The sequence below is a fragment of the Nycticebus coucang genome, chromosome Y (assembly GCF_027406575.1).
Source record: "Nycticebus coucang isolate mNycCou1 chromosome Y, mNycCou1.pri, whole genome shotgun sequence".
NCBI lineage: Eukaryota > Metazoa > Chordata > Mammalia > Primates > Lorisidae > Nycticebus > Nycticebus coucang.
This window is the reverse complement of record NC_069805.1, coordinates 31,480,532-31,505,149: the sequence shown is the minus strand read 5'-3', so window position 1 is coordinate 31,505,149 and position 24,618 is coordinate 31,480,532. Positions and strand designations below refer to the sequence as shown.

Genomic DNA, 24,618 nt, shown 5'->3' with positions numbered 1-24,618 from the left:
CTAACTTCTCCTGAAGCTATTTATAGAAGTAATCCTATGGTCACCTATGCACATCTAACCAATGATGAGCATTCTTTCATGCTCTCGTGCATCTCACTAATGAGACCCAATGATGTTAAATCCTTCCCCAATCTCTTATTGCCAAAGTATTTCTCACAGGTGCCTTCTATACCTATGAATGTGTAGGTTATTATATACTGATTTCATAGTAATATTGAATACATTGGATACCTTTTTTCCATTCTTGAGATACTTTACTAAGATGAGTATGTTCCAGCTCCATCAGGTAAACATAAAACATGTGATGCCTCCATCTTTTTATGGCTGCATGGTATTCCATGGCCAAATGTTTATTGCAGCCCAATTCATAATTGCCAAGTCAAGGGAGTAACCAAGTGCCCATGATAGATTCAAATTTAAACAGACATTGTTTTGGTTTACCAGTACTGTGGCCATTGTCTGTTTTGATTTATTACAATCATTACAGTATCATCAAACAATTTTTTTTTTTTTATTTTATGCACTGACTTATATAGCTCTTCCTACTGGAAGAGCTGGAAAAGACTGTTAGTAGGATTATTACCTCATTTCACAATTTATGTTTATGAATAGATTTTTGATATCTGAAGTCCTTTATGAAACAGTGTTAATTATGAGATATATAGCATGAAGGAAGAAATAATAATGTATCATGAGCAGGGTTTGGATGATAACCCTTTGATGCCGAGGTTCCAAATGGAGAAAATAATTCCAGTGGTATCAGTTGAGAAACTATGACTGGTATGTATGCATTTTCTTATTAATCCTTATAATAACCTGGTCAGTTATGAATTAGATATCCATTTAACATGTTATGTCAATAATATTCAGAAGGTGTATTTAACAAAGTTTCATGTTAGACAATAACAGACCTAGAATATAAACTTAGCTCTATCATCCCAAAATTTCAGATCCATACTCACACATCTTAGGGGACAGATACTGAGTAGATGTATGACCTGAATGTGTCCCTTCTGAAATGAACCATCAGAGACCCTGTCTCATCACTACATCCTCACATGGTCACTCCTCATGCCCATGTGCCCCCGCCAGAGTAGTGTCTCCACCACTCTCACATTACCCCCAGCTCTGCTCAGGTTCACATGCATCTGACATACACGTAGAAGAACAAAATTATCATGCCTCTCCAATTTTCACCATTTCCAGTGATCAGGATTCCAGTCCCAACTGACTCCAAATGTATCCTTCCCAAGGCTGTGTCACAGGACATCATTAGAATGTCAGCCAGTTTGGGCGGCACATGTGGCTCAGTGAGTAGGGCGCCAGCCCCATATGCCGAGGGTGGTGGATTCAAACCCAGCCCCGGCCGAACTGCAACAAAAAAATAGCCGGGCGTTGTGGAGGGCGCCTGTAGTCCCAGCTGCTCGGGAGGCTGAGGCAAGAGAATCACATAAGCCCAAGAGCTGGAGGTTGCTGTGAGCCTTGTGACGCCACGGCACTCTACCGAGGGCAGTAAAGAGAGACTCGGTCTCTACAAAAAAAAAAAAATTCAACCAGTTTTACTTACAGCATCACAAGTCACCCAATGACCTTTAAATTTATTTGGTGTCCTAACATGTCTTGTTATCTTCATAAAAATTTCAGATGTTGCCCAAGACTTTTGAATCTTGTAAATTCTCACATTCCCCATGAATTTTTTCAAATGGATTCACCTCTTACTACCCTGGTGATTTAAAGAAATGCTTCAAGTTACTGTCACAAAGTCAACAAATATCATTGGATTAAATCCCATGAGGGACAAATCTGTTTAAGTTGAAAACTTGTCTCCTTGATTTTGTCCAACTATATTCCCCTCTTTCCTGCTCTGTAGGAAAATATTACTGATTGTGTCATCTTTCCTAGCCCCTCACTGCTACTTTCCCATCCAATCCCTTTAACTTGATGTCTTTATTTTTTAAAATGAAACCTCCCTGCGGTGCATCTTACAAGGGTATATGTGAAACTTAGTAAATGTGGCATGTAAATGTCTTAGCACAATAACTAAGAAAATGCCAGGAAGGCTATGTTAACCACTGTGATGAAAAAATGTCAAACAGTCTATGAAACAAGTGCATGGTGCCCCATGATCACATTAATGTACACAGCTATGATTTAATAAAAAAATAAAAACAAAAAAATAAAATAAAATGAAACCTCCCCTAAGATGGCTTTCCTGTAGTTCCTGCCCTGTGTCTTTTTTTTTTGTTGTTGTTTTTTTTTCCTTTTCAAAATGAATGCAAATGAACAATACACATTTAGTTACATTCTCCTCACTGCCCCACACCTTGGAGTTACTAAGATCTCCAGGATAGCATCTGGCAGGAGGCTGAGCCAGAGCTGACTCCTGGTGGCTGTGTGGTGTATCTGACTCTCACCCAAGGAGATTCTGTGGGTGATGGTGACCCCCTAGTCAGCTCCTGCACAGTCTCCTGCCTGGAGCTGTGTAAGCACGATGACCTGCAGCGGGTCCAGGAGGCATGACAGCGATGGCCCTGTCTGCCGGTATTTCTCCTTCTTCCTTCTTTCTTCTTCTTCTTCCCTTTTTTTTCTTTTTCATTCCTGCTCCTTCTGCACATGTTACCCTTTGTTCTGCAGATCACAGACAGACTTGAGTCTGTACTGATCTACAACCCAGAATGAAGGAAAATAAGACTTTGAGGGCTCAGGAAGAGCATTAGGGCTGAAGAGCAACACCCAGCACCCCTACCTGCCAGCCATGACTGGGCATGAGCATGATGGGCCACCAGGGCCTTAACCCCAACTGCCCATTCACACCTAGGACCAGCTACCCCTATGGCCACTTCTTCTCGCAGAAAAATGTGATGGGACTTCCCAGGTGAGAACAGAGAGGTGGTCTCATCTGTCCTGACCTGCCCTGGGCCATCCTGTGTTATCTTGGGCCCTTCCTGCCAAAATACCTGAGATGTCAGGGGTGAGAGCTGAGCCACAACCTTCAGTGTTAGAAAAGACTCCCATCAGGGCTTCCTGAGCCCAGGGCTTTGGGCAGTCAGGAAAGAGCAGTAACATCCCTTGGACAACTCCTGCCAAAGGAGCTGGGAGGGAGCTGTCTCTGGAATGTGAGTTTCTGGTTCCCAGGGTTGCAGGTTCTGCTAGGGTCTATTGCGTAGGAAGTGACGTCACCTCTAGGGGTCCATTTCCTGGGCTTCCTTTTCAGAAAATCCTTCCAAAAGGTTTCTGGGCTGCTGATTGCTCAGCCTCCACCCCTATGATGAGGCATAGCTCCCCCACAGTGCCTGGGACAGGCCTGTGCAAAGCCAGGGTCCAGCTTAAGGAGACAGAGCTTGGTGAGTCAACCCAATTTCTTCTTCTATCCAGTTGTACAGACCTTAGTTGGCCTCTCAGGGCCTTCCCAATCTCCCTTTTAGCACAATGGGAATTTTAATTCTAAAATGTGTTATTTCTTTTTTCAGTTTTAAGATAGGATTTATTAGATAGAAAGGAATACAGAGTACATTGGATACCTTTTCTTCCATTCTTGAGATGCTTTACTAAGAAGAATATGTTCCAGCTCCATCCATGTAAACATGAAAGAGGTAAAGTCTCCATCTTTCTTTAAAGCTGCATAATATTCCATGGTGTACATATACCACAATTTATTGATCCATTCGTAGATCGATGGGAACTTGGGCTTTTTCCATGACTTAACAATTGTGAATTGGGCTGCAGTAAACATTCTGGTACAAATATCTTTGTTATGATGTGATTTTTGGTCTTCTGGATATATACCTAGTAGATGAATTATAGGATTGAATGGCAGATCTATTTTTAGATCTCTAAGTGTTCTCCAAACATCTTTCCAAAAGGAATGTATTAATTTGCATTCCTACCAGCAGTGTAGAAGTGTTCCCTTTTCTCCACATCCACACCAACATCTATGTTAACCAGTGTGATGAAAATGAGTCAAACTGTTTATAAAACCAGTGTATGGTGCCCCATGATTGTATTACTGTACACAGCTATGATCTAATACTAATAAAAAAAAAATGAAGGAATACAAAGCACTGGAGCTTCCAGCAGAGGGGGAGAAACCAAGTCTGCAATGTGTTATTTTTAAACAAAATAATCTTAAAAACAATACATATTTGAGATTTATTAGTTAATTTTAAATTAAAGTGTCCAGATCTTGTTGAAAGAACAATTATATCTGAATCAAGGTTCATGTTTTTTTAATAATTGCGTTTTGTATTCTCCCTTTCTTTCCTCATTTTAGAATGAAATTTCTCATTTAAATCTGAAAATTATCTTAGTAGTCCTCATGTTATTAGAAGAGTATTACTATAGTACTTATTTACTGTATTTTAGATTTTCTGGTGGTCTTAAAGTTTTCTTTTTGCTTTTGCTGGTTTCAAGGGGCAGTTAAACATGAAAACATTGAGCTTTCTAGATAGGTCTAGAAGAGTAAATAAGTAAAGTGATTATGGAACATGATACACGAAGGCTAACACAATTCTATTTTTGTGTGTTGAATGCCTGGTACATAGTACTAATTCTCTTCCCTTCAAAATATAAATACTACGGTGCTAGAATTTATCTTTGTCCACCAATCCTAAATGGGCCTGTTCCATTAATAATTTTGAACTACCTATGAGTGTTTGTAGGGCTCACTCAAATACATGTTTGTTTATATATACTGTATTCTAGCCAGAATAATTTTAGATCTGATCAGATAGTAGCTATAATAAGAAAAAAAGGTGCTTAAAGCATTCTCATTCATTTTAAAATCTAAAATTATTAAATTATAATGAGATCCACATGGAGCGAAATATCAAATTATCATTAGATTATAACTAAAATTCAGATTAATACTGAATTAGTAGAATTTTATAGTAATATAAAAAGCAGATTGTCTTATATCCATTTCTGACAGTAGACGCTTAAATACTTATATCAGTTTTCCCTAGTATGTATGTGCATGTATAGGGAAAAAATATGTAAGTATATATATGTGTGTGTGTGTGTGTGTATATATCCACACACATACACACTTTTTTTCTTCACTCAGAGCATTTATTGAACACCCTGGCAAAGACGCTGTGGTAGATAATGGAGTAATAGAGACGAATAAAGCACAGGCCTGGCCTTGTAAGAACTGAAGTCTTTCTCTTCCACCCTGAAATGTTGCCCAGACAAGAGGCAGAATGAAGTGTAGGATAATTCTTCAAATTATCATTTTATATTAAGAGAAAATACTACATTTGGAATTCAACACCTTTGGTTGAGATGTGTTGTCTTTTTTTCTTGTTTTGATAGAGATGGAATTAAGTGAAAGGAGCTTGTTTTTTCTGTTGTGTCTTTAAATTTTATATGCCTTTTATTTTTAATTTACTTCCATTCAATTATTGTTACATTGACATTCACTTCTGTATTTGATGACTTCACTCAATAATTTTGCTCTTTCAGAACTAGAAATAAACCTTTATTAATGTTTAAAATGTTAGCTGTCAAAGTTCTTTATTTGGTCTGTGGATTCCTTTTAATAAAGGCATTGAAATCTGAGATCTGCATAGAAAATTCTTAGTTTTTTCTTTAAAAAGTAAAAGAAATATTATGTATATGTATATATGTATATTTGAAGCCTTTATTTCTCAGCCTGCTTACTGAGAAAGCCAAAGATAAATGAAATCATGGTATAATCATAGAAACAAATTTTAATACCATTTTACAGTAAAAATATCAATATACCATTTCTACATGTAACATACAAAAAAAAAACTCTACAAATGTGAATGTTGATTATAAGTGGCCTTATATAAAAGAGTACTTCCTGTAACTCAACTTATGTAAAGTTTCAAAATAGGCAAAGATAATTTATGGCAATAGAAGTAATGTAAAATGTTTAAAGTTTAGAAAGGGGATAATGACCACATGCAGACATATGAGACAATAGTAAAGGGTTTTCTGAATGTTTTCTTTTAAAAATTCACTGTTTTATATTTATAAATTATGCACACTTGTGTGTGATATACTTAAGTTAAATACATGTTAAATTATCAAGTTACTAGCTCAAAAATCATTTTGAAAGCCATCCATTTTTATTTTTGCCTTGTATCTGGAAACAAAAAAAGAGCTAATGTCCAAATATGTCAACCTCCATCATCTTCTACTCAGAAATTTTGAAAGGCAGATGTGTATGCTGCCATTACTTTGTTTGTAATGTGAAAAGAAATTAAGACCATGTCTATACACATACTCATATGGTCTCGTATGAGAGAGATGAATGTACACAATGACCAGCAAATTGGAATCATACTAAAAGATCATGTTTTTGAGGTTGGAAGGAAATAAATTCCAACCATTGGGAATCTAATAAAAGATATAAGGCATGAGGGCAGTGCCTGTGGCTCAAAGGAGTAGGGTGCGGCCCCCATGTATGCGAGAGGTGGTGGGTTCAAACCTGGCCCTGGCCAAATATACAAGTTATGAAGTTTTATTTTTAATAATTGGGAGTCTTCAGAAAGTCTTAATTCACAATCAGTGAAACCATTGGTGTATGTGTTCAGGGCAGTAAAATCTTTGAGTTCAATAATAATATCTTTATCTTTTTTGGTACCCCACATAGTGACTTTGAGGTTCATTGAAGGGTGCAAGAAAAGTGGAAGCATGATTCTAAAGCCGCAAAACATCTAGGAAATGGAAATAGAAATAACTCAAGATTTTTTAAAAATATACAAATATGGCCATGCTAGTACATGTACTAGAAAAACATGTTATACAAATAACTAATTTGAAATTATGTATGTACATAAATCATCATAGTAATATGAATTATAATTATGATTTGGAGTAGAGGAAAACATCTGAGGATCAGAATTTTATTCTTACTGCTTGGAGTTCTAGACTTATCTATTGCAAACCTGAATATTTTTTGACTTGCAGTCACATTTCCTGTCTATATATATGCTCTAAGGTAAGAGACTCATAGTTTAACCGCATGGTTATTTCATCTATTTTTTTTTCCAACTGACAACACTCATTTTTGAGACTCGACAAATTTAAACCCCGTGAGACCTTCTTTCAGGTTAGGATTTTATTGCACCTAAGTCTGGAATATTGCCTGCCTGAGGGAATAAGGACAAGGAAACCCCACTTCAGGGAGGTGTGCACAATGGGAAGCACAAGGGGAGCAGCCATATAGGTAATTTATAACATCTGGCTAAAGGGACTTGGCAAACACTGTCGGAAACATACTAATTTCAAATGCAAGAAGGAGAGCACTCACTAATCAACATACAAAGATCTGCATAAAGCTCTTTATCTTCTATTGAGGCTTTTTTCCTTGGATTTATACTAGAATTGACATTTTGCTCAGGATACTGATTCTGACGGCTTTAGGCCTATCTCACCTATGGTGAGTATAGAACTGAAGAAGTCAGTATGTCTTCTTTTTCAATTTTACTGTATTTTTAACTCTTTCCCACTTATTGTTATTTGTATGTATTCATGGGGTATAAGTACAATTGTGTTACATAGATATAATGCATTGTGGTGAAGTCAGGGCTTTCCATATACATGTCACTGAAGCAATGCACATTGTACCCACTAAGCAACCTCCTATCCTCCACCTTCCTCCCCCTTCCAAAATCCATTGTTCCACACTCTGCTCCTGTGTACATGTATTATTCAGCTCTCACTTAACAAGTGAGAACATACAGGATTTGTCTTTCTGTGTCTGAGTTGTTTCACTTAAGGTAATGGCCTGCATTTCATCTATATGGCTGAAAAAGACATGATTTCATTTTTTTTTTTTTTACATCTCAATAGTATTCCATTGTTTATATACCCAACATATTCTTTATTCAATCTGCCATTGATACACACTCTAGTTGATTCCATATTTTTGCTACTATAATGGCAATATGTTGGATAAACATATTAGTGCAGGTGTCCTTTTAATGTATTGGTTTCTTTTTCTTTGGGAAGACACCCAAAAGTGGATTATGGTATATGTATACCAGGGAATATTATGCAGCCATTAAAAAGATGGAGGCTTTACCAGGTTTATGTTTACAGGGATGGATCTGGATCATATTCTTCTCAGTAAAATATCTCAAGAATGGACCAAAAACAAAGAAACAAACAAACAAAAAAAAAACAATGTACTCAATACTATAATGAAATCAATATATAATCACCCACACTTTCATACAAAAGATAAGACACAATTGTGGTCCAGAAAGAAGGAGAGAAGAGGAGGGCGAGGGTAGGGGGTGGGGTGGATAGGTGGCAGGAGGTAATTGGTGGGACCTCACATACTGTGCATATTGCAAGGGTACATGCCAAATAATAGTAAAGTATAAATGTCTAATCACAAAAATTAAATAAGTGAGGTGAACTCTATGTTAACCAGTTTGATGTAAATATTCCAAACGATATATAAAATCAGCACATTGTACCCCATAAATGCAGTAATGTACACAGTTATTATCTAATAAAAAGACAAAGGAACCCCAAAGTGGGATTGCTATATCATACAGTAGTTCTAATTTGGTTCCTTGTGAAATCTCCATACTGTTTTCCATAAAGGTTACAATAATTTTCATTCCCACCAATGGTGTATAAGAGTTCTTTTTACTCTAAATTTTCCCTGGCATGTTAATCTTTTGTCTTTTTTTATTTATTATTATTATTTTTTAATTTTTTTTGCAGTTTTTGGCCAGGGCTGGGTTTAAATGGGGGTAACAGTTTTCTGTTGTTGTCAAGTTGTTTGAGTTCCTTGTATATTCTGGAGATTTGTTCACTGTCAGATGTATAGTTTGCAAATGTTTTCTTCTATTCTGTAGGTTTTCTGTTAATTAGGTTGATCATTTCTTTTTCTGTGCAGCTTCATCGTTTCATTAAGTCTCACTTTAAAATTTTTGTTTATTGCCTGTGCTTTTGAGGTCTTAATCATGAATTATTTGCCTAGACTAACATCCAGAAAAGTTTTCCCAGGTTTTATTCTCCCATTTTTATAATTTCATGTCTCCCATTCAAGTGTTTAATTCATTTATTTTTGAATATGGTGGGGACATAGGTCTAACTTCATTCTTTTCCATATGAGAATTCAATTTTCCTACACCATGTGTTGAAAGAGTGTCAAATATTCCTTAGTGTTTCTTCTTGTCAATTTTGTCAAAGATCAGTTAGCTGTATGTGGCTTAATTTCTGCGTTCACCATGATGTTTCATTGATCTACATGACTATTTTTATATGCAGTGTCCCATAGTGTTTTGGCCACTATATCCTTCTAGTATAATTTGAAGTCAGGCAATGTGATGCCTCCAAATTTTTTTCTTTTTGTTGAAGATTGCTTTGTCTTTTCTGTCTTTTTTGGTTCCTTATGAACTTAAGAATTGCTTTTTCTAATTCCATGAACAAGGACATTGATATTTTTATAGGGATTGCCGCACGGTGGGCCGCGGCAAGGGATTGCTTTGAACATGTAAATTCCTTCAGGCAGTGTGTTCATTTTAACTACTATAGAACCTTTGTAAGTTGACCAGCCAAGGGACTATAGCAAACTGGGCAGCATATAGAGATGGTCAGCATAAGGCACTTGGCCTACTGTACCAGTATGTCCATGTGGTACATGTCCAGTCTATAAAAATTAGGTCAACTTGAGAATTGAAAATGCTGCACTGGCATGGGAAGAAAAGCATGCTCCCTCCTCAGCTCACACATTCACAGCACAATGGCTTGGAAAAGTAGCAAGCCCCTCAGGACACCCCCACCCCATCCCTGGAGGACACTGAACCCCAGGCCAAGGATCATTGCTGACCTAGTGGAAGATGGCCATTTGCACCCAATCAAAGCTGAAAGGCTGGCCTAGGGGCTGCAGGGCCAAGGGCACTTCAGCACAGCTGCCTCAAACACATCAAGATCCAGGAGAGTAACCGGCCACTATGAGGCCATGAACCTTTGCAACCATCCCACACTGTGACAAGAGCCTCCACTCCCCAGTGAGGACCCCTCCCAGCCTCACTTATTTATAAACCAGCAGCAGGCAGTGTGTGGCTGGCCCTTTGTACAGGCAGCCTCAAGGATGTTACTGGATGCACATTCAAGCACCTGGTAGGCGGTTCCTTCCCAGTGACTTGGCGGCAACCTGGGCCAGGCACACCGACATACTCAGACGTGCTCCAGCTCACAGATGGCTGCCTTCAAACTACTCTCCTGTGGGCTGTGGTTCTGTGCCTCTTCCCATGCCTCTGGAGTGCCTGGTCCCAGGGACGTGTTTGCAATTTTTCTACCAGTACTCCAGTGGAAGCTGTAAAACACAAACCCAATGGTGCAACAGTTCTGATTGGTGGTTTTGGTCTGTGTGGAATTCCAGAGAACCTTACTGGAGTAAAAGGACTAGCTGCAGTTAGCAACCATGCAAAGGTTGACAACTTTGGACTTCGATACAAGCAGATAAAATGTATGGTCTACTCCAGTGGGGAGAAAACGCAGAATTGGAATGACAGTACTTATCTGGTGAATTAGAAGTAGAGCTGACACCTCAGCGTGCACTTGCAGGGAAGATTCCTGCAGGTGGGGCTGGGGTTTCTGTATTTAACACCAGCACAAAGTATGGGATCCTGGTATAAGAAGGAGGATTCCAATCAAATACAGAAAAGATTTCAGCATCATCACTGCCAGCAGGTCAAGAGAGGTGAGGGAGTTCAGTGGTCAGTGCTTTACTGTGGAGGAAGCAATTACAGGGGCTTTAGCTTTGGTGAAAGCCTGGAAGGCAGAATGAGCAGGAAATGTAATTTGCAGGAAAATCAGGAGGAATTTCAATTTTCCAATGAGCAAAGCTGCAGCAATAACAGTGGTAGAGGTTGGAGAAATTGTGGATATTGGCACATTTGCTCCAGAAGACATTCATATTCCTCAGATTTAGGTATCTCACCTTATAAAGGGAAAAAACAATGAGAAAATAATTGAGTGTTTATCAATTCACAAAGATGTAAATGGAAAAGCCAAATTTGGGAAACCTGGAGATGATATAAGGGAACGTATCATCGAGTGGGCAGCTCTTGAGTTTGAGGATGGCATGGTCCATATCCAATACAACACTAAGCCAATGAAGATCTAATCAATGCAGGCAGGGAAACAGCTGTTATTCTTTTTTTATTTGTTTATTTTTACATAATATACATGTGTTTATTAGGTTTCCATTTTTTTGCCTTCACAAAATTAAAAAGGCTTAAAATTTAATAACAATAACAATGTTTAAGATAAGGACTAGAAACAAAAACCTCGTAAAGAATGAATGAACATAAATACATTCAGAAAAGAAATCAGACAATTGCTACATCAAAATATTAAGCAATAATGATAATAATGCAAAGAAAGTAACATTCACATTGTCGGATAAGAGTATGTCTATAATAGAATGCTTTGACTCAGATTCAGGATGGAATCATTAGTTAATTTATTATTTTTTTTAAGTCTCAAAAAATAGACAACTGATATTTATAAATAAAAGTAAAAGATAATTTCGAAAAACAGATCATGCCAAATCTTATAGATGATAGAAAAAGAAAAAATACTTCAAGATCATTCTACTTGATCTGTGTACACCTGATATTAAAATTGGAGAAAATAGGGCGGCGCCTGCGGCTCAGCGGGTAGGGCGCCGGCCCCATATGCCAAGGGTGGCGGGTTCAAACCCGGCCCCGGCCAAACTGCAACAAAAAAATAGCCGGGCGTTGTGGCAGGCGCCTGTAGTCCCACCTACTTGGGAGGCTGAGTCAAGAGAATCGCCTAAGCCCAAGGATTTGGAGGTTGCTGTGAGCTGTGTGACGCCACGGCACTCTACCGAGGGTGATAAGGTGACACTCTGTCTCTACAAAAAAAAAATAAATAAAATTGGAGAAAATATATTATTATAAGGGGGAAATTACAAACATATGTCACTTATCAATGAGGATGCAATATCCTAAACAGCATATTAACATGTCTTTTTTCTCCAGCCATGAATCATTTGCAATGATTAGAGGGGGAAATGTCAATCTAACAATGATAGGAACAATGCAGGTTTCCAGATAAAGTGACCTGGCTAACTGGACAATTTCTGGGAAGATGATAAAAGGAATGGTGGTGCTATGGATTTAGCATCCAGTGCCAAAACCAAAGTGGTGGTCACCAAAGAGCATTCAGAAAAAGAAAATGTACATAAAAACATGAAGAAATGTACCTTACCACTGACTGGAAAGCAGTGTGTCAACTGCATTATTACTGAAAAGTAATATCACCCAGGTTATCTGTGAATCCATCAAACAATCCAAGAATGCAAGTTCATTGGTCCCAGTGATGTCTTGTTCCTGGAGGAAAGCATCAATCAACTGAAGACCATAATTATTTTAAGGCTTAAATCTGGATTCACACACAAGCTGTGTTCCATGAGGACAAGAAGAAAGGGCTAACTCTGGGCTCTAGGAAGGCCTGACGGGAAGACACACAGAAGAGCACCAGGTATGACTTTTTCACTTTCAGCAAAACTCTTGCAGTGAAACAGATCACAAACTGAAATGTGGACACCTGTCCCAGGCTGGATGTTTTTCATTTTAAACCCTTTGTATTTAAGGTTTCAACTGCTCCAGGCAGCCTAGAGGAAGAAGGCTAAAAACTAGAAAGATTTACTGTATACTAACGAGCAGTACCTGATTAGTTTTCTTCTAATATTTCAGGCTTTATGCAGCCATTTAGAATTTATTCTCTTAAAAGTACTCGACAGAGGTGGGCAGGAAGATGGCCCACTAGAGGCAAGTTTCCCCAGAGGCTCCTGACCAGAAGGGGAGATTCTGGACAGATTTGGCCTCTGAAACTGAAAGAGGGGAGCTGAGATAGGAAAAAAAAATAGACAAGCACACATGATACCAGCTGTGTAAACCTGTGATTCCAAGAAAGAGGTGCTAATGAACAAATTCCAGGTAGAAAGCCTGTTGCCAGGAGAAAAAGAGTCTCCTCCCCAAAGCAGAAGGCATGCTGCATTGTTTTCTCTGCAAGTGAGCAGGGGACAAAAGACCTCTCATTTTACCCCCTGAGTGAGAGTGAGAGCTGCTAAATACTGGGCCTCTTCCTCCTCCAGAGTGGCCCCCCCATAAGCCTAGGCATTATCCTGCTCAGCATGAAAATAAATACTCTTCCTGCAATTCTGAACTTTCATTCCAAGCTTTCCCCCTTGTCTGTCAGTCTGAAGGTCTACCTCCTGCAGAGCTCAGAGTGTGTGGCCATTCCCTTGGTGGTCTGGGCATTCATTATATGGATAGAAGCTGGGAAACAGTGACTTCAGTAGAGGCAGAGAGGAATGGGAAGAGAGGGACATTTGGGAGAAAGAAATGCATGCGACATTGCACTGAGGGCAGTAGCACTAACCTCTTTTCAGACTTTAAGGGTGGAGCCACTGATTCTGGTGCAGAGGTACTGACCCCTGTTAAGACAGAGCCATTACTACCTAATTGGGACTTTATTTATTTTAAATTTTCCCCTTCTTTATTTTTATTAAATCATAACTGTATACATTAATGCATTAATGGGATATAATGTGCTGATTTTATATACAATTTAGAATCCTTACATAAAACTTGTTAACAAAGCCTTCACTTCACTTAATTATTGTGGTAAGACATTTGTACTCTACACTTAATGGGTTTGATATGTACCCTTGCAATATGCATGATAGACGAGGTCTCACTGTTTTACCCTCCCACCCTCCAACCACCCTTTCCCTTCCCCTCCTTCATCCTGGGCTATATTTCTGTTTTGTCTTTCATATGAAAATGTGCATGATTATAAATTGGTTTCATAATAGTACTGAGTACATTGGATACTTTTTTTTTACATTCTTGAGATACTTTACTAAGAAGAATATGTTCCAGCTCCATCCATGTAAACATAAAAGGGGTAAAGTCTCCATCTTTTTAAAGGCTGCATAATATTCCAGGATATACAGATACCACAATTTATTAATCCATTCAAAGGCACTTGAGCTTCTTCCATGAGTTGCCAATTATGAATTGAGCCACAATAAACAATCTGATGCAAATATCTTTGTTGTAAAATTACTTTTAGTCTTTTGGATATATACCTAGTAGAGGAACTTGAGGATGGAATTGCAGGTCTACCTTTAGTTCCTTAAGTGTTCTCTCCAAACTTCTTTCCAAAAGTAACATATTAGCCTCCATTCCCACCAGCAATGCAGAAGTGTTCCCTTCTTTCCACATCCACACTAACGTGTAGTTTGTTGATTTTGCGATGTGGGCTACTCTTACTGGAGTTAGATGATATCTCAAAGGGGTTTTGATTTTCATTTCTCTGATGATTAAAGATGATGAGCAGATTTTCATGTGTCTGTAGGTCACATGCTTGTCTTCTTCAGAGAAGCTTCTGTTCAATTCTCTTGCCCACAATGAAATGGGATCACTTGTTCTTTTCTTCTTAATAATTTTAAGTTCTTTGTGGATTCTGGTTATTAAGCCTTTGTCAGAAAAATAACCTGCAAATATCTTCTCTCATTCTGAGGGCTTTCTGCTTGCTTTACTTGCTGTGTTCATAGCTGTGCAGAACCTCAGAGATCAAACTTTCACTCTTCACAGATAATATGATTTTATACCTGGAAAACCCCAGGGACTCAACTACAAAACTCTTAGAAGTGATCAAGGAATATAACAGTGTCTCAGTGTAACAAAAACCATGCTCACAAATCAGTAGCTTTTATATATACCAGTAATAGTCAAGCTGAAAAAAACAGTCAAGGACTCTATTCCTTTTACAGTAGTGCCAAAGATGAAATATTTGGGAATTCATAACAAAGGATTTGAAAGATCTCTATAAAGAGAACTATGAAACTCTGAGAAAAGAACTAACTGAAGACATTAACAAATGGAAAAACATACCCCATGCTCATGGCTTGGAAGAATCAACTTTGTTAAAATGTACATTTTATCCAAAGCAATATACAAATTTAATGCAATCCCTGTTAAAGCACCACTTTCATACGTTAAAGATCTGGAAAAATAGTACCTAATTTTATATGGAATCAGAAAAAAAATCTAATAGCCAAGACACTATTCAGAAATAAAAACAAATCAGGAGGAATCATGCTATCATATTTCAGACTATACTATAAATCTATAGTGATCAAAACAGCATAGTACTGGCACAAAAATGGAGAGGTAGCTATATAGAACAGAATAGAGAACCAAGAAATGAACGAAGATACTATTGTTACTTGATCTTTGATAAGCTTATCAAAAATTTAAATTGGGGCAAAGATTCCCTATTTAACAAATGGTGCTGGTAATTGGCTGGCAACATGTAGAAGACTGAAACTGGATCCACACCTTTCACCATTAACAAAAATTGAATCTGGGAGGTGGAGCAAGATGGCAGCCGAGTAACAGCTTCCTTGCATCTGGGCACCGTGAGTCTGGGGAGATAGGACTCCAGGCATCTCTGGCTGGTGGGAACTGCCTATCATCACTCCTATGAAAATACAGGGAGTCAGAGAGAGACTTCTGGACCCCAAGAGGAGGACTAAAACAGTGGAAAACCGGCAAGTGGTCGCGTGTGTTCAATCCGTCTAAACCCGCCCACAACTGTAAGTTCAGTAGCAGCGAGACTGCAAACCAGAAAGGCCTTACCTGTGAACTGTTTTGATGTCCTTGGACTTGGCACTGAGTTGAACTGCCTTGGGGAAGGCCTGAGAGGGAGTGCGGAGAACTTTGGCCGTTGTCTAGGGCCCCAGTCTGAGCCGCTGAGCCAGACGGAGCTGATAGTGTTTGGTGGTGGGTCACACGGATCCATTGTCAGTGATCTGCCCCGGCAAGCTCTGCCCTCAGGGTCGCAGAGCTAGAAACGGGTGGGAACTGGTAACCCAGCAACCAAGTAGCCTAAGGGTGGGGTCTGAGCCGCCTTGCAGCCCTAACCCTCAGGGGCAGAGTGAGATCGGTTTTGGCACACTGAGTAAGTGCATAGCCACTTCAGCAACGATTCCAGCGAGAATCGTTGTTTCTTTATTTTGATGTTGCTGATGTTCTTTTGTTTTTTTAATTTCAATCTTTTCCACACAGATCCCTTTTTCTTTCTCAATTTTCCTAGTTTAATTATAATTTCCCATTGCTGCCTTTTTTAATAACTTCAACTTCACTTTTGCTAGTGTTGCTACCGATATAATTTGGTTTTTCACCCAATTTTATCCCCGTAAAGTTTTCTGTTTGCTTGTTTTGGTTTGATTTATAGCATTTTTGTCTTTCCTCTCTACTTGGTGGAGGTGGGGTACTGTGTCTGATGAGGTTAGCAAAGAGCTGCTGACCTCAAGGGAACCACGCAACTGGGCACCCCCAGAAGGTGGGGTTTTTTAAGGTTGTGTCAAAGTACCCTACTGTACACCTATATTGCCCTGTCTCCCTCTTTCTGTGCCTCTCTTCTTTTTGTCAATATTCCTTATACCCACCCCTCTCCTTTCTCTATCTGTCTTTTTTTCTTATCACTCGGTCCTCCTTTCTATCATCCCCTTTTTTTGCTCTTCAACCTTCTCACCTTTCTGGTCCTGTAACCCTTAGTCCACAGGCACAAGAAATTAAAGAGCAAGAGGACGTGAAAGGAAAATTAGGGCAAGGAAACAGGTAAAAGAAACCACTCATGAGGAAAAATCAGCAGAAAACTCCAGGCAACATGAAGAACCAGTCTACAACAACCCCACCAAGGGACCATGAGGTAGCTACTGCAGATGATTCCACCAGTATAGAAATGTTAGGAATGACACAAAGGGAATTTAGAATACACATGTTGAAAACAATGAAAGAAATGATGGAAACAATGAAGGAAATTGCTAATAAAGTGGAAAATAACCAAAAGGAAATCCAAAAACAGAATCAAATAAGAGATGAACGATATGAAGAATATAAAAAGGATATAGCAGACCTGAAGGAACTGAAACAGTCAATTAGGGAACTTAAAGATACAATGGAAAGTATCAGCAACAGGTTAGACCATGCAGAAGAAAGAATTTCAGAGGTAGAAGACAAAGTTCTTGAGATAACTCAGACAGTAAAAGAGGCAGTAAAGAAGAGAGAGAAAGCAGAACGTTCACTGTCAGAATTATGGGACTTTATGAAGCGTTCCAACATACGAGTTATAGGAATTCCAGAAGGGGAAGAAGAATGCCCCAGAGGAATGGAAGCCATACTACAGAATATTATAAAAGAAAATTTCCCAAACATCACCAAAGAGTCTGACACACTGCTTTCAGAGGGATATCGGACCCCAGGTCGCCTCAACTCTAACCAAGCTTCTCCAAGACACATTGTGATGAACCTGTCCAAAGTCAAGACAAAAGAAAAGATTCTGCAAGCTGTCAGGAGTAAGCGCCAGTTGACCTACAGGGGCAAATCCATCAGAGTTACCGCAGACTTCTCTAATGAAACTTTCCAAGCAAGAAGACAATGGTCATCTACCTTTAATCTACTTAAACAGAACAATTTTCAGGCCAGAATTCTGTACCCTGCTAAGCTAAGCTTCAGAATTGACGGAGAAATCAAATCATTTACGGATATACAAACATTGAGGAAATTCGCCACAACAAGACCAGCTCTACAGGAAATACTTCAACCTGTTCTGCACACTGACCACCACAATGGATCAGCAGCAAAGTAAGAACTCAGAAATCAAAGGACAAAACCTAACCTCCACACTGATGCAAAAGATAAAATTAAGCAATGGACTCTCACCAAATATGACGAATAGAATACTACCACACTTATCAATTATCTCAATAAATGTTAATGGCTTGAATTCCCCACTGAAGAGACATAGATTGGCTGACTGGATTAAAAAACACAAGCCATCCTTTTGCTGTCTGCAAGAAACACACCTGGCCTCAAAAGACAAATTAAAGCTCCGAGTCAAGGGTTGGAAGACAATTTTTCAGGCAAACGGAATTCAGAAGAAAAGAGGAGTTGCAATCTTATTTTCAGATACATGTGGATTTAAAGCAACTAAAGTCAAAAATGACAAAGATGGTCACTTTATATTGGTCAAGGGAAAACTACAACAAGAAGACATTTCAATTCTAAATATTTATGCACCCAATTTAAATGCTCCCAGATTCCTGAAGCAGACCTTACTCAGTCTGAGCAATATGATATCTGATAATACCATCATAACAGGGGACTTTAACACACCTCTTACAGAGCTGGACAGATCCTCTAAACAGAAATTAAACAAAGATGTAAGAGATTTAAATGAGACCCTAGAACAACTATGCTTGATAGATGCATATAGAACACTCCACCCCAAAGATAAAGAATATACATTCTTCTCATCACCCCATGGAACATTCTCCAAAATTGATCATATCCTGGGACACAAAACAAATATCAACAGAATCAGAAGAATTGAAATTTTACCTTGTATCTTTTCAGACCATAAGGCATTAAAGGTGGAACTCAACTCTAACAAAAATGCTCAAGCCCACCCAAAGGCATGGAAATTAAACAATCTTCTGTTGAATAACAGATGGGTGAAGGAAGAAATAAAACAGGAAATCATTAACTTCCTTGAGCATAACAACAATGAAGACACAAGCTACCAAAACCTGTGGGATACTGCAAAAGCAGTTTTGAGAGGAAAATTCATCGCTTTAGATGCCTACATTCGAAAAACAGAAAGAGAGCACATCAACAATCTCACAAGAGATCTTATGGAATTGGAAAAAGAAGAACAATCTAAGCCTAAACTCAGTAGAAGAAAAGAAATCTCCAAAATCAAATCAGAGATCAATGAAATTGAAAACAAAAGAATCATTCAGAAAATTAATGAAACAAGGAGTTGGTTTTTTGAAAAAATAAATAAAATAGATAAACCATTAGCCAGACTAACTAGAATTAGAAAAGTAAAATCTCTAATAACCTCAATCAGAAACGATAAAGGGGAAATAACAACTGATCCCACAGAGATACAAGAGATCATCTCTGAATACTACCAGAAACTCTATGCCCAGAAATTTGACAATGTGAAGGAAATGGATCAATATCTGGAATCACACCCTCTCCCTAGACTTAGCCAGGAAGAAATAGAGCTCCTGAATAGACCAATTTCAAGCACTGAGATCAAAGAAACAATAAAAAAGCTTCCAACTAAAAAATGCCCTGGTCCAGATGGCTTCACTCCAGAATTCTATCAAACCTTCAAGGAAGAGCTTATTCCTGTACTGCAGAAATTATTCCAAAAAACTGAGGAAGAAGGAATCTTCCCCAACACATTCTATGAAGCAAACATCACCCTGATACCAAAACCAGGAAAAGACCCAAACAAAAAGGAGAATTTCAGACCAATCTCACTCATGAACATAGACGCAAAAATTCTCAACAAAATCCTCGCCAATAGATTACAGCTTATCATCAAAAAAGTCATTCATCATGATCAAGTAGGCTTCATCCCAGGGATGCAAGGCTGGTTTAACATACGCAAGTCTATAAACGTTATCCACCATATTAACAGAGGCAAAAATAAAGATCACATGATCCTCTCAATAGATGCAGAAAAAGCATTTGATAAAATCCAGCATCCTTTTCTAATTAGAACTCTGAAGAGTATAGGCATAGGTGGCACATTTCTAAAACTGATTGAAGCTATCTATGACAAACCCACAGCCAATATTTTACTGAATGGAGTAAAACTGAAAGCTTTTCCTCTTAGAACTGGAACCAGACAAGGTTGTCCTCTGTCACCTTTACTATTCAACTTAGTGCTGGAAGTTCTAGCCAATACAATTAGGCAAGACAAGGAAATAAAGGGAATCCAAATGGGAGCAGAGGAGGTCAAACTCTCCCTCTTTGCTGACGACATGATCTTATACTTAGAGAACCCCAAAGACTCAACCACAAGACTCCTAGAAGTCATCAAAAAATACAGTAATGTTTCAGGATATAAAATCAATGTCCACAACTCAGTAGCCTTTGTATACACCAATAACAGTCAAGATGAGAAGCTAATTAAGGACACAACTCCCTTCACCATAGTTTCAAAGAAAATGAAATACCTAGAAATATACCTAACGAAGGAGGTGAAGGACCTCTATAAAGAAAACTATGAAATCCTCAGAAAGGAAATAGCAGAGGATATTAACAAATGGAAAAACATACCATGCTCATGGATGGGAAGAATCAACATTGTTAAAATGTCTATACTTCCCAAAGCTATCTACCTATTCAATGCCATTCCTATCAAAGTACCTACATCGTACTTTCAAGATTTGGAAAAAATGATTCTACGTTTTGTATGGAACCGGAAAAAACCCCGTATAGCTAAGGCAGTTCTTAGTAACAAAAATAAAGCTGGGGGCGGGGCGTCAGCATACCAGATTTTAGTCTGTACTACAAAGCCATAGTGCTCAAGACAGCATGGTACTGGCACAAAAACAGAGACATAGACACTTGGAATCGAATTGAACACCAAGAAATGAAACTAACATCTTACAACCACCTAATCTTTGATAAACCAAACAAGAACTTACCTTGGGAGAAAGACTCCCTATTCAATAAATGGTGTTGGGAGAACTGGATGTCTACATGTAAAAGACTGAAACTGGACCCACACCTTTCCCCACTCACAAAAATTGATTCAAGATGGATAAAGGACTTAAACTTAAGGCATGAAACAATAAAAATCCTCAAAGAAAGCATAGGAAAAACATTGGAAGATATTGGCCTGGGGGAAGACTTCATGAAGAAGACTGCCATGGCAATTGCAACAACATCAAAAATAAACAAATGGGACTTCATTAAACTGAAAAGCTTCTGTACAGCTAAGGACACAATAACCAAAGCAAAGAGACAACCTACACAATGGGAAAGGATATTTGCATATTTTCAATCAGACAAAAGCTTGATAACCAGGATCTATAGAGAACTCAAATTAATCCACATGAAAAAAGCCAACAATCCCTTATATCAATGGGCAAGAGACATGAATAGAACTTTCTCTAAAGATGACAGACGAATGGCTAACAAACATATGAAAAAATGTTCATCATCTCTATATATTAGAGAAATGCAAATCAAAACAACCCTCAGATATCATCTAACCCCAGTGAGAATGGCCCACATCACAAAATCTCAAAACTGCAGATGCTGGCGTGGATGTGGAGAGAAGGGAACACTTTTACACTGCTGGTGGGACTGCAAACTAGTACAACCTTTCTGGAAGGAAGTATGGAGAAACCTCAAAGCACTCAACCTAGACCTCCCATTCGATCCTGCAATCCCATTACTGGGCATCTACCTAGAAGGAAAAAAATTCTTTTATCATAAGGACACTTGTACTAGACTGTTTATGGCAGCTCAATTTACCATTGCCAAAATGTGGAAACAGCCTAAATGCCCACCAACCCAGGAATGGATTAACAAGCTGTGGTATATGTATACCATGGAATACTATTCAGCTATTAAAAAAAATGGAGACTTTACATCCTTCGTATTAACCTGGATGGAAGTGGAAGACATTATTCTTAGTAAAGCACCACAAGAATGGAGAAGCATGAATCCTATGTACTCAATCTTGATATGAGGACAATTAATGACAATTAAGTTTATGGGGGGGGAGCAGAAAGAGGGATGGAGGGAGGAGGGTGGGGCCTTAGTGTGTGTCACACTTTATGGGGGCAAGTCATGATTGCAAGAGGGACTTTACCTAACAATTGCAATCAGTGTAACTGACTTATTGTACCCTCAATGAATCCCCAACAATAAAAAAAAAAAAAAAAATTGAATCTTACTAGGTAAAAGATTTTTTTTTTTTACCATAACCGTTTATTAAAGTAGATACAGAACACTTCTTTTCTCAAATTTCAATACTGTTTTACATGTTTTCTGTTTGTGAAACAACTCCTATTATGTTTATAAACCCAAATTTCAATTGTTAACAGATTAACTTAATATTCACTTGTCAAACACAGTTGATAATCTTCAGGGGAAAATACATCAAAAGCATATATACAATTATAGAAGTTCTTACTATACATGTAGCATGGAAGATGCATTTTATTACTTTTTACATATTCTAAAAGACATTCAAATGAAGATAAATAGATTCAAACTGGCTGACAGACTGTTCTGTTGGTTGAGGTCCTTCATTTTATTTTTTGTGATAAGAAAATCCAAAATTATTAACATTGAATTTCTCATCATACATTCATCTAAAAACAGTTAAACTTGTAAAGGAAGATTATAGATTAACTGGTTAATTTAGGTTTTTTATACTGGCTTATTATTAAATTAATTTATTGCTGGGGATACCTGCTAGAGAAGGAAAAATGTATTGGAGAAACTTCTTCCAGTTATTAGAATTTGGTAAAGAAACAAAATGAAAACAAAAGGAAAAAATAATTGCAAAGCCTTATGATGCTATTTTTTGGACTAGTCTTTTATGTTCAGATGATCGTTTTAAGTGTTTTCATTTTCATAAAGGTAAATACCTGAAAAGAAAGACACATTGTATATGGTTTTTCCCAAAATATAGCTTTTAAAAAAATATATACATATATCTATAAGCTAAAATTATGCAAAACCAATAAACAAAACACAGTATAGAAAGCGGTTGCAGCATATAGATTATAAAATGTCCCCACAGCAGTTGGGGGCTTCCCCCTCCCTTTAACTGTTTCATGATTTTAAAATCACACCTAAGTATTATCAAGCCTGAAATAAAGGCACTACTGATAACAGGTAGTGCAAAAAAGCTCAGATATTTCTTTGAATAAAATACTTTTAAATGAGTAGATTAAAATGCAAAATGGCACATTTTTTCAACTCATTCCAGTGTCAAAGCTTAACCAAAAACCTAAATATACAAATGCAGCCTGGAAACATTTTAGTGCAAATACGAAAAGTAACGGCATAATTTAGTTACTTTAAATAAGGTATTGTATGGGTAGGGATTTTTTTTTATGAGGGACAAAGAATGTAATGGCATCTGGTGCAATGTCTTCAAACTTAAGAAAACAAAATAAGAGGTGAAAACTCACCTACTAATTATTTAATTTATCAATCTAACTTACAAGGGGAGACTAAAGTGTGATTTGTGAAGAACAAAATATTTTCTTAGATTTGTTGATGGCAGCAAAAAATAACATATGAGTTCTCCTGAAGTCTGTACACAGAAGTCAGCATTGCAAGAAGAGAACATTAAACTTGCCGAGGAGCTGGGGAGAAGCAGAGACGAAGTCACAAGTCATAGAAAGCTGGAAGAGGAAAGATCTGTGTTCAATAATCAGTTGTTAGAAATGAAAAAAAGAGAATCCAAGTACATAAAAGATGCAGATGAAGAAAAAGCCTCCTTGCAAAAATCCATCAGTATAACTAGTGCCTTACTCACAGAAACGGATGCAGAGCTGGAAAAACTGAGAAATGAGGTCACAGTGCTCAGGAGAGAAAACGCCTCTGCCAAGTCCTTGCATTCAGTTGTTCAGTCTCTAGAGCCCGATAAGGTGAAGCTTGAGCTGAAGGTAAAGAACTTGGAGCTTCAACTCAAAGAAAACAAGAGGCAGCTCAACAGCTCCTCAGGTAATACTGATACTCAGGCAGAAGAGGATGAAAGAGCCCAGGAGAGTCAGATTGATTTCCTAAATTCAGTAATAGTGGACCTTCAAAGGAAGAATCAAGATCTCAAGATGAAGGTAGAGATGATGTCAGAAGCAGCCCTCAATGGGAATGGGGATGAGCTCAACAATTATGACAGTGATGACCAGGAGAAACAGTCTAAGAAGAAGTCTTGCCTCTTCTGTGACATTTGTGACTGCTTTGAGCTGCATGACACAGAGGATTGTCCTACCCAGACACAGATGTCTGATGACCCTCCCCACTCTACACACCATGGCAGTCAGAGTGAGGAACGCCCTTACTGTGAGATCTGAGAGATGTTTGGCCACTGGGCAGCCAACTGCAATGACCACAAGACCTTCTGATGAAGCCTCAAGTCAAGAACTTGGCTTTTTCAGGCGTGTTAGTGTTTAAGCAATTTAACACCAGCATTGTGTGTACAGACTTCAGGAGAACTCATATGTTAATTTTTGATGCCATCAACAAATCTAGGTAAAAGATTTAAACGTAAGACATCACACTATAAAGATACTTTGAGAGAGTGCAGGGCAAACCCTTGAAGAAATTCACCTGGCAGTATCCTTTATGAGGGGACCCCTCCAGGCAATTGAAGCAACACCAAAAATACATTACTTGGATATTATCAAAGTAAAAACCTTCAGATTGGGAGTTTAATGGGTGAGGGTGCTGACCGTGATTTGGACATTCAAGGGTGAAGCCACTGACTCCTGGTTGGGACTTTTGCCTGTGGGAGTGTGGACTCTGAAAGGGTGCAGTCATTGATGCCTGGTTTGGACTTTAAAGGGCTGGGCACTGACACCATGTTTGGACTTTGAAGGGTAAATGAACTGATTTCCAGTTCAGACTTACAAGGCTGGAGGTGCTGATGCCTTAGTCCTAACTATGGCTAGTGATCTTTTCAGAATTGGTCATACACAGGAGGGGGCAGTCTCCATCCTCTTGTGTATGTTGGCTGTAAATGTCTGTGGAT

General features: G+C 38.3%; 2 pseudogenes; both read left to right on the top strand.

The window, feature by feature from the left end:
- Positions 1-10,189: 10,189 nt before the first annotated feature.
- LOC128579058 (succinyl-CoA:3-ketoacid coenzyme A transferase 1, mitochondrial-like) lies at positions 10,190-12,652 on the top strand (annotated as a pseudogene).
- Positions 12,653-23,161: 10,509 nt separating this feature from the next.
- LOC128579057 (CAP-Gly domain-containing linker protein 1-like) lies at positions 23,162-23,992 on the top strand (annotated as a pseudogene).
- The last annotated feature ends 626 nt before the right edge of the window (positions 23,993-24,618 follow it).